The sequence below is a fragment of the Hevea brasiliensis genome, chromosome 15, assembly GCF_030052815.1.
Source record: "Hevea brasiliensis isolate MT/VB/25A 57/8 chromosome 15, ASM3005281v1, whole genome shotgun sequence".
NCBI lineage: Eukaryota > Viridiplantae > Streptophyta > Magnoliopsida > Malpighiales > Euphorbiaceae > Hevea > Hevea brasiliensis.
Window position 1 is genome coordinate 56,796,585 of NC_079507.1, and position 9,494 is coordinate 56,806,078.

General features: G+C 37.1%; 1 pseudogene; it reads left to right on the forward strand.

Moving 5' to 3' along the window:
- The first annotated feature begins 7,515 nt into the window (after window positions 1–7,515).
- On the forward strand, window positions 7,516–8,935 carry LOC110661659 (lignin-forming anionic peroxidase-like; annotated as a pseudogene).
- Window positions 8,936–9,494: the final 559 nt, after the last annotated feature.

A 9,494-nucleotide genomic window follows, 5' to 3' on the forward strand; every position in this document is an offset into this window, starting at 1 on the left:
GGTAGCAATAAGGATTTCAAGAAAAATTAGGGATAAAAAGGCTCAAAGGGGTTTTCAATGGTCAATTTTAATTAGGAAAAGGGCCAAAGGTTTAAAATGAGAAGGTTTAAATCAAAGAATGCCTAATCATCTCTCTTTTCAAGTACAAGCTGATATTTCGCCTTGAAAGGTTTAGAAAATTTGTTCTAGGATTGGTGAGACATCATTTGACTACCTTATATCCAATAACTCCCTCTAAACACTCCAATCTCTAAAGGACTAGTTGGGTGGCTTTTTGGCTAAGAAGATATAGGCAAGGGATAGACACTTCAAAATCTTGCACCTCTTAGGAAACTTTCAATCCACAAACCCAACTAAAGGTAAGTCAAATCACTCTCATAGGCAACTTTTCAATACTCAAGGGATTTGGCAAAAGATTTTAATGCATGATGCATGATTCCTAAAAATGAGTAATGCATTAACTAAATGGAGGAAGTCTATTTGTGTGCAATGTGTACAATTTCTAAGTGATGTATAATGTGTGTGTAAATGTGTTATGTATATGTATGTAAGGATGTATATGTAAAATATTTACAATATATGTAAATGGAATGGGATGAGATGCTCCTATACTCAAAATGTGAAAAATGAAGCAAAAATCAAAATGTGCACCCCCAAACTCAAAATTAGACATTGCCCTCAATGTCTCATGCAGTATATAACCAAAACTCAAAGAAAGTAATATTTACCAGGAATTGTGAAAATTAAGAGCAAAAAGAAAGAGTTACCTGGTATGGAGCAGAGGAGAATTCAAGATATAAAGGGGATGCATAAGAAGCTGCACAGGTTATGCAGAGTAAAGTGTTGTCCAAAACAGGTGCATAAGTAGGGTGCATAAGCCGTGCGGTTCTGCATGAGTGGCAATAAGGATTGCATAGGCTATGTAAAATATTTGTATAAGAGGATTCACAGCCTGTGCAGTATATTCAAAAGGAAAATGGGTGCCGAAAACAAATTTTGATTTGAACAGGACATGTGTAAAACTGCATAAGGGGAGAATGAGTGTGCATAAGTTATGCACTCTCTTATGCAGGTTTTGGTGAAAGATAAAGAGTGTGAAAAACTGATTATGCAAGAGTGCATAGCTTATGCGCTGACTTATGCAAGTTTCGGCTAAAAATGGAAGTGTAGGAATTGTGGTCATGCAAGAGTGCATAAGCCGTGCACTCTCCTTATGCAAGTCTCGGCATGTTTTGGTTTTTTTTTTTTTTTTTTTTTTTTTGGTCATGCGGAAGTGCATAAGTTATGCACTCTTCTTATGCAAGTCTCGGTGGGTTTTGAAATTTTGAGGAGTGAAGTCATGCGGGAGTGCATAAGTCATGCACTCTCCTTATGCATCTCTCGGCATAATTGGTTTTTCAGAGAATCGGGTCATGCAGAAGTGCATAGGTCATGCACTCTGCTCATGCACTCTTCGGCAAGTGTGTAATTTTCTGATTTCTGGTCATGCAGAAGTGCATAAGCTATGCACTTTGCTTATGCACTCTTCGGCAATTTTTGGAATTTGGGTTGGTGGTCATGCAGTTGTGCATAAGCTATGCACTCTGCTTATGCACTCTTCGGTGGGTTTTGAAATTCAGAGTCTTTGGTTATGCAGAAGTGCATAAGTCATGCACTCTGCTTATGCACCTCTCGGCAAGTTTTGAGATTTTGGGTTGGTGGTCATGCAGTTGTGCATAAGCTATGCACTCTGCTTATGCACCCCTCGGTGAGTTTTGAAATTCAGAATGTGAGGTCATGCAGAAGTGCATAAGCTATGCATTCTGCTTATGCATGTCTCGGTAGGTTTTTAAATTCAGAGTTGATGGTTATGCAGAAGTGCATAAGTCATGCACTCTCCTTATGCAGGTCTTGGCAGAGAGAGAAAATCAGAGTTTTTGGTCATGCGGAAGTGCATAAGTCATGCACTCTGCTTATGCACCCCTCGGCAGGTTTTGATTTTTGGAGTTTCTGGTTATGCAGAAGTGCATAAGTCATGCACCCTCCTTATGCAGACTTCGGTAGAGAGAGAAAATGGAGAATTTGAAGTTATGCAAATGTGCATAAGTCATGCACTCTGCTTATGCAGGTTTCGAAAGATATGAAATTTGACAAAATTAGGCTATGCAGAGTTGCATAAGCTATGCACTCTTCTTATGCAGTTTTTAGCAGGGTGAGAAAATGGCAAAATTTGTGATCTAAAAGCTGCATAAGCTATGCAGTTACTTATGAACAATTCAACAAGAATGAGATTACAACTGAAAATGATTTGCAAGTGTGAAAAATGCCCTAGAATGAAGAAATATAATTCTATGAAGCATAAATCATGAGAAATTATCACCAAAAACTCATCAACATATACAAAATCCATCAAAATTACATCACACATGCTTGTAAAAATGAATCCTGCATAAAAGGCATTTGTGACCCATGCCATTTTGACTCAAATTCTGCAAATCAACATTTAGCACATTAAAACTCAATAAAATCTGCATAAAGTTGCATCTATTCACAAATGATGAACTCCCCAAGTCATGCCAAGAAAAATGCAGCATTTCCACCTTAAATCCCACAACCCAAATAAGCTCATAACTGCAAAAATGGCTCACTTACCACCATATTAACATTAAAAGCACATATACTTAAAAGTTACACACCCAACCTCACCAAGAACATAAGCCATCTGCTGCAGACACCCTCTTTGCTGCAAAATGTCATTTTTTTGCTCTGCATAAACCAGGTAGCAACCCAAGAACATAATTCATCTGCTGCAGACCTTTCCTTGTTGCAGATTTCATTTTTCCTCTCTGCATAAACTAGGTAGCAGACTCCCCAGCAGTTCACCAACCTTCCTCCATTGAAATACATCTATAAGAGACAAGATTCAACAATGTCAAAAATTGAATTTGGGGAGATTTAAGATAAAACAAAAGCAATGAAAATAAAAGTAAATCAACAAAAGCAAAATAAAAGAACTTGGGGTGCCTCCCAAGAGCGCTAATTTATAGTCCTTAGCTGGACTCTTTTCATGTTTCATGGTGGCTGAAATTGGAATTTATTGCCTCTGTTTCCAATAGGTGCTTCAATGAATCTATACTTCATTTTCTTTCCATCACATGAGAAGATCCTTGTTGCTTTGTCTAAAAATCCGACCATTTCTTTCTTGACAACCTTTGGTGCATCTTTTTCTTTGAGAGATGGTTGCTTTACTTCACTTTTCTCCACTTGCTCAACTTGAAAGATTGGTGCCATAGGACAAGGTGGATTACTATTCAAATCTTGTGCAAATGCAGCCTCTTTTGGATTTTCATCATTGATACTCCCTTCATGGATAAGACAACTTTCAAGAGAAGCCTTCGGATAGCTCTTTCTAAAGTGCTCTTTTACTAACTCATCAACTATATCAATTCTCAAACAAGAGTCTACATCTTCATGTTGCTTCTTCTTATCATTGCCAATATTGAAGACTAACTGATCCTCTCCGATTCTAAGAGTAAGCTTTTCACCTTTCACGTCAATCAAAGCACCAGCTGTAGCCAGGAAAGGCCTCCCCAAAATGATTGGCATATGAGAATCCTCTTCCATGTCCAAAATGACAAAGTCAATCGATGTAAAATTTTCCAACCTTGATGGTATATTTTCCAAGATCCCTTCGGATATTTAATTGATCATGCCAATCAAGAGAAATGTGGGTTGGCTTAAGATCTCCCATGTTAAGCTTCTCATAGATGGACAGGGGCATAAGGCTTACACTAGCCCCTAAATCACATAAAGCTTTTATAGAACATGATTCCCCAATATGGCATGGAATTGAAAAACTCCCTGGATCCTTGAGCTTTGGAGGAAGTTTCCTTTGGAGGATAGCACTACATTCCTCAGTTAAGGCTACAGTCTCATAATCTTCAAGTCTTCTTTTGTTTGAGAGAATTTCTTTCAAAAACTTAGCATAAGAAGGCATTTGGGAAAGAGCATCGATAAAAGGCACATTTATATATAGCTTCTTCAAAACCTCTAAGAACTTCCCAAATTGCTTATCAAGCTTGGCTTTTTGAAATCTCTGTGGAAAGGGAAGCTGTGGCTTGTAAGGCTCTGGAGGTATGTATTTCTCTTCTTTCTCTTCAACCTCCTCTTTACCTTTTTCTACACTCTCTTGTTTTTCATCTCCCTTGACATCTTTCTCATTTTCTCTCTTCTCAACTTTTTCACTCTTCTCAGTATGCACTATTTTACCACTCCTCAGTGTGATGGCATGACATTGCTCCCTTGGATTTTCTGTTTGACTAGGAAGTTTTCCCATAGAATTGGTACTTGATGAGCATGCTTGTTGTGCAATCTGATTTTCCAGCATCCTATTGTGTGTTTGCATTTGTTCCAGCCTTGCTTTCATCTCTCTCAACTCTTCATCACGCTTAATTTGATTAGCAAGAATTTGTTGTAATAAAGCCTCTGTGGTGGAACTTTGTTCTTGCTGTCTTGGTAAAGGTGCAGTATTTGCATTCTTTTGCTGAAAACTAGGTGGTGGTTGCCTAGGTTGTTGGTATTGATGCTCTTGTTGTTGTGATGGAAAGTTCTGAGTTGAAGCTTGATTTTGCTGATTCTCCCATGAAAAATTGGGATGATTCCTCCAAGCATATGAAGGATAATCTACTCCACAGCTCATTGTTCCTTCTGCATAAGTAACTTGTTGAGAACTTCCAGAGCATGATGATGAACTAACTAGCATGCTTAAATCCTCCATTTTCTTAGCAAGGACATTAGTGAGTGCATCAAATTTGGCATTGATCATGTTGAATGGATCAAGCTCATACATTCCAGCAACTTGCCCTTTTTTAGTTGGAGTTGACCCTCTTGGACTACTCCAAAGATGACTGTTCTTTACTATTTTCTCTAATAACTCATAAGCTTCATCTTCATGCTTAATGATAGATTCCCCTCCAGTTTGAGCATCAATGATTCCTCTGATAGTAGGAGTGACATTTGTGTAAAAATTCTGGTTTATCATCCATTTGGGAATGGCATGATGTGGACATTGTCTCTCCAACTCCTTCCATCTCATCCATGACTCATAAAGAGTCTCATCTTCTCTTGGTCTAACAGCAATCATTTGATTCCTCAACTCTTGAGTTTTTCCAGGTGGAAAGTATTGGGCAAGAAATACATCAGTGAGCTGCTCCCAATTTGTAATTGAGTTGTGAGGTAAAGAATCAAGCCAATCCAATGCTCTATCTTTCAAAGAGAATGGAAACAATTTTAGCCTTCTTTGCATCATCGATACTCCGTTGTTTTTGCATGTCACAAATCATAGCAAACTTCTTCAGATGTGTGTGTGGATTTTCAGAAGGATGACCCCCAAATTGAGAATTCTGAATCATTTGAAGGACTCCAAAATCCATCTTGTAACTATTTGCATCAATTCTTGGTCTTGCTATGCTCTCTCTCAAGTCATCAAAACGAGGAAAAGCATGATCCATCATACTTCCCCTAGGCAGATTAGCATTTACTACCTCTTCACCATGGGCTGCATTTTCATTGTTTTGACCATTTCCAGCATTACCAACACTAATTCTAATTCTTTCATCAGCCATGTCTGCTTCTAATTCAGTTTCTATCAAGGCTTCTTTTCTTTTTCTGGTTTCTTTCTTGTTGGCCTTACAAAATTTCTCAATTTCAGGGTTGAATAATAAGGATGTATCACTTGTGCTTCTAGCTCTTCTCATAAAAGATTAAGAGTACCTGAAAAAAAACAAACAAACACAAAATGAAAAGATAACAGAGATAAAACTAAAAAACAACTAAAATAATCAAGAATTCAATCTTAAACAAACAACTCTCCGGCAACGGCGCCAAAAACTTGATGTGTCCCAACCGCAAGTGCACGGGTCATTCAAGTAGTATAGAAAAAGATATCGTTCCCACGAGGAGTTGTGTTAATGATTGAATTTTTGATGTAAAATAAAATATGTTAAAATTGTATTTTAATCAAATTAATAAAAGAAATTTAGGAATTTGAAGCAGAAGGTATGAAAATGCAAAACTAAATTCAAACAATGACTAATTTAATAATTCGCAAAATAAAGAAATTGATAATAATGAAAATTAATAAAATAAGATTAAACTAAACACTCAAAAGTAAAATTCCAACCAATAATTGATGAAAGACGATTCTAGAGTTAAGGGTTTATATTTAAGTCATTTTGGGATTTTTTCTAGCCAGCCCAATCCATGAAATTTATGGGTTTAAAGGAGATTAATTCTAAAATCCTTTGAAAACTCTTTCGAGTGAGACAAAGAGTGCCTTAATTAACTTAATCCTACTTTCGTGGAGTTAAAATTAACCAAGACCCATTAGGTTCTTTAATCAATCTATTAAAACCCTCTTAACCCTTAGTCTATTTCTAGATCTAAGTTAATTAAGTCCAATTTTTTGATTAACTATCACTTGGTTTTCTCCTTTCGGTGCTTCAACCAAGGATTAAGAACATAACTTAATGGGGCCCTTCATTAAGCATGTGAATAAGCACACAAGAAATGGATTAAACCTCATAAATTCATTAAATTGGGGCTAACCCAGTTCAAATTCACAAAAATAACTAAATATTACATCCCTTACTCCAGAATCAAAATAAAACTACTCACTACCCATAATGTCTACAAGATATTCTGAATTTAAATGGAAATAAAGCTCTAATCTAAGCTAAGAAATAAAAAACTCAACACTAGAAATGTAGAAAAAGGTAAGAAGAGAAAGAAATCCCAAATCTGGTTGGAAATGGTGTGAAAAACTAAATGTGACTCTTCAGCTACCCTTGCTCCTGCTCTTTTCCTTCCTTTCTTTCTTCCTTCCCTCTAAAATGGGAAATGAGGCTATTTATAGTATTTTTCTGACATGGAGCCCTAAAATAGTGTGTTTGAGGAGAGATTTTCTGAGGGAATCTTCTGCCAGCTCATTAATGAACTCTTTGTGGGAGTACATAAGTGGACTGCATAAGTCATGCAGTCCCTTATGCAGTTTTCGGCTGGTTTCTAGTTCACTTATGCGAAACTGCATGACTTGGTGCATAGGTTATGCACAATTCCGTGAAAGTGCATAGGGAGGCGTGAATGTGCATAGGGAGGCGTGAATGTGCATAAGCTATGCAGTCTCCTTATGCACATTTCGGCAGGTATTGGAACAGTGATTTTTCTCCTTATGCAGATCCGCATAGCTTATGCGACAAGTTATGCACAATTTGGTCAATGCATATTTCAGCTTGAAAACTTGTTTTTGACATCTTTGGCTGTAGAAGTCACTCCTCAATGGCAAAATTTCTTTTCAGTCCTTCAAAAACACCATTTTTCCTACAAAACAAAGTAAAAATTACAAATTAATCCAAAATTGACAATTATGAAAAACTAACTAAATAACTAATGAAAATTAACTAAAAGTGACTAATAATCAAATAAAATGGCTATGAAATTAAACCTAAATGATTATGCAAAATGTATGCATCATTAGTCTAGCTTCACAAGTTCCAAAATCTCTATCTTCTGTTTACAAAAAGAAAATGGCAATTCAAGTTCTTAACATTTTAGCATCTCCTGCAAAAGCAGCAGCTTTGATGTTTGTGGTGCTGCTCTTGAACACTGCATGCCAAGCTCAACTCACCTCTACATTTTACCAAAATTCTTGTCCAAATGCGCTCAGTACTATACGAACTTCCATCAGGAATTCAATTGCAGCAGAATGAAGAATGGCAGCTTCTCTCATCCGTCTGCACTTTCATGATTGCTTTGTTCAAGTATACTCTCCAGTATAACTAAACAACAGTCGATCATATGCGCTTTTTTTCTTCTCTTATATGCAATATGTATATGTACTGTGATAATTTCATGAATCCTAATTGGTTTTGTAGGGATGTGATGCCTCAATCTTGCTTGACGAGACGTCATCTATCGAGAGTGAAAAGACTGCACTGCCAAATAAGGATTCTGCAAGAGGTTTTCAAGTCATTGAGAAAGCAAAAACTGAAGTAGAGAAGATATGCCCTGGTATTGTATCTTGTGCAGATATCATCGCTGTGGCTGCAAGGGATGCATCTGCATATGTAAGTATACTCAATATACACTTGTTTCAGGGGACACTCTTCTCAAGTCTTTTTTTTTTTTTTTTTTACATTTTTTTTTTCTAAAAAAACATATCAGGTGGGAGGTCCATCTTGGACAGTGATGCTTGGAAGAAGAGACTCAACGACTGCAAGTCGAACTCTAGCCAATAGTGAACTGCCAAGCTTTAAAGATGGCCTAGACAGACTTATATCTCGGTTTCAGAGTAAAGGGCTTAGTGCAAGGGATATGGTTGCCTTGTCAGGTTCTCATACTCTAGGTCAAGCTCAATGCGTTACATTCCGTGACAGGATATATAGCAATAGCACTGACATTGATGCTGGATTTGCAAGCACTCGCAAGCGCAGTTGTCCATCCGCTGGCGGTGATTCAAATTTGGCTCCACTTGATTTGGTCACACCTAATTCTTATGACAACAATTACTTCAAGAATCTCATACAAAAGAAAGGTCTTCTTGAATCTGATCAAATTCTTTTTAGCGGAGGTTCCACAGACAGCATTGTTTCAGAATATAGCAGGAGTCCTGCAACTTTCAACTCCGATTTTGCATCTGCCATGATCAAAATGGGAAATATCAATCCTCTCACTGGGACTGCTGGGGAAATTAGGAAAATCTGCAGTGCTGTCAATTAATTTGTATTCTTTTTTTGGGGGGGGCTAATTTGTGCTCCTTCATCTTCCATTCCATGCCTTTCTGGAAGTTTAATCATACGTGCAAATTTTTTTATTGTTTTTAATCCGTTAAGTGTAAAGACAAAATATGTCTTTTTAATCTCATTTGTAATTCAGTTCATTAATTGATTTAATTTTTCCATTTTGAAATCTCCAATTTATAATTAGTATACCTCAAATCTAGTTGCGAGCTTTTTTTTTTATTTCTTTTTCTCTTGGAAAAAGATCCTTGTTTGGACATTCGACATTCACAGTTTAATTTTTGACAATATATATATATATATATGAAGGAGGAGGGACTAAGATCACCCGATGAAATAGAAACACTCTCAGACCAAGATTTCTCACCAGCCTATGCCTAGCAGTTCCTTATAAATCAGACCGGAGACAATCACTGACCTCAATAGGAGGCTTCTGCAAAATATGCAATCCCAAATCAGCATACACTATCATATTATTTTACTTATCAGCAATCACGTTAGTTTCTTTGAAACAACGCCAAAACCTCAACTGCCAAGACCTCTGAATGAATTGCTTGCATTGAGTTATCAGACCCAAAAGCCTCGAATTCGGCATGCTGTTCCTAGTAACCAGTCCCAATGAAGCCTTTGATCACACAACAAAACCACTTTTCTATATTCTCATTTGATCATGCAGGACTCCTCCTCCTCCTCGACCCGGATCCTCTTTGCTAGCACCAT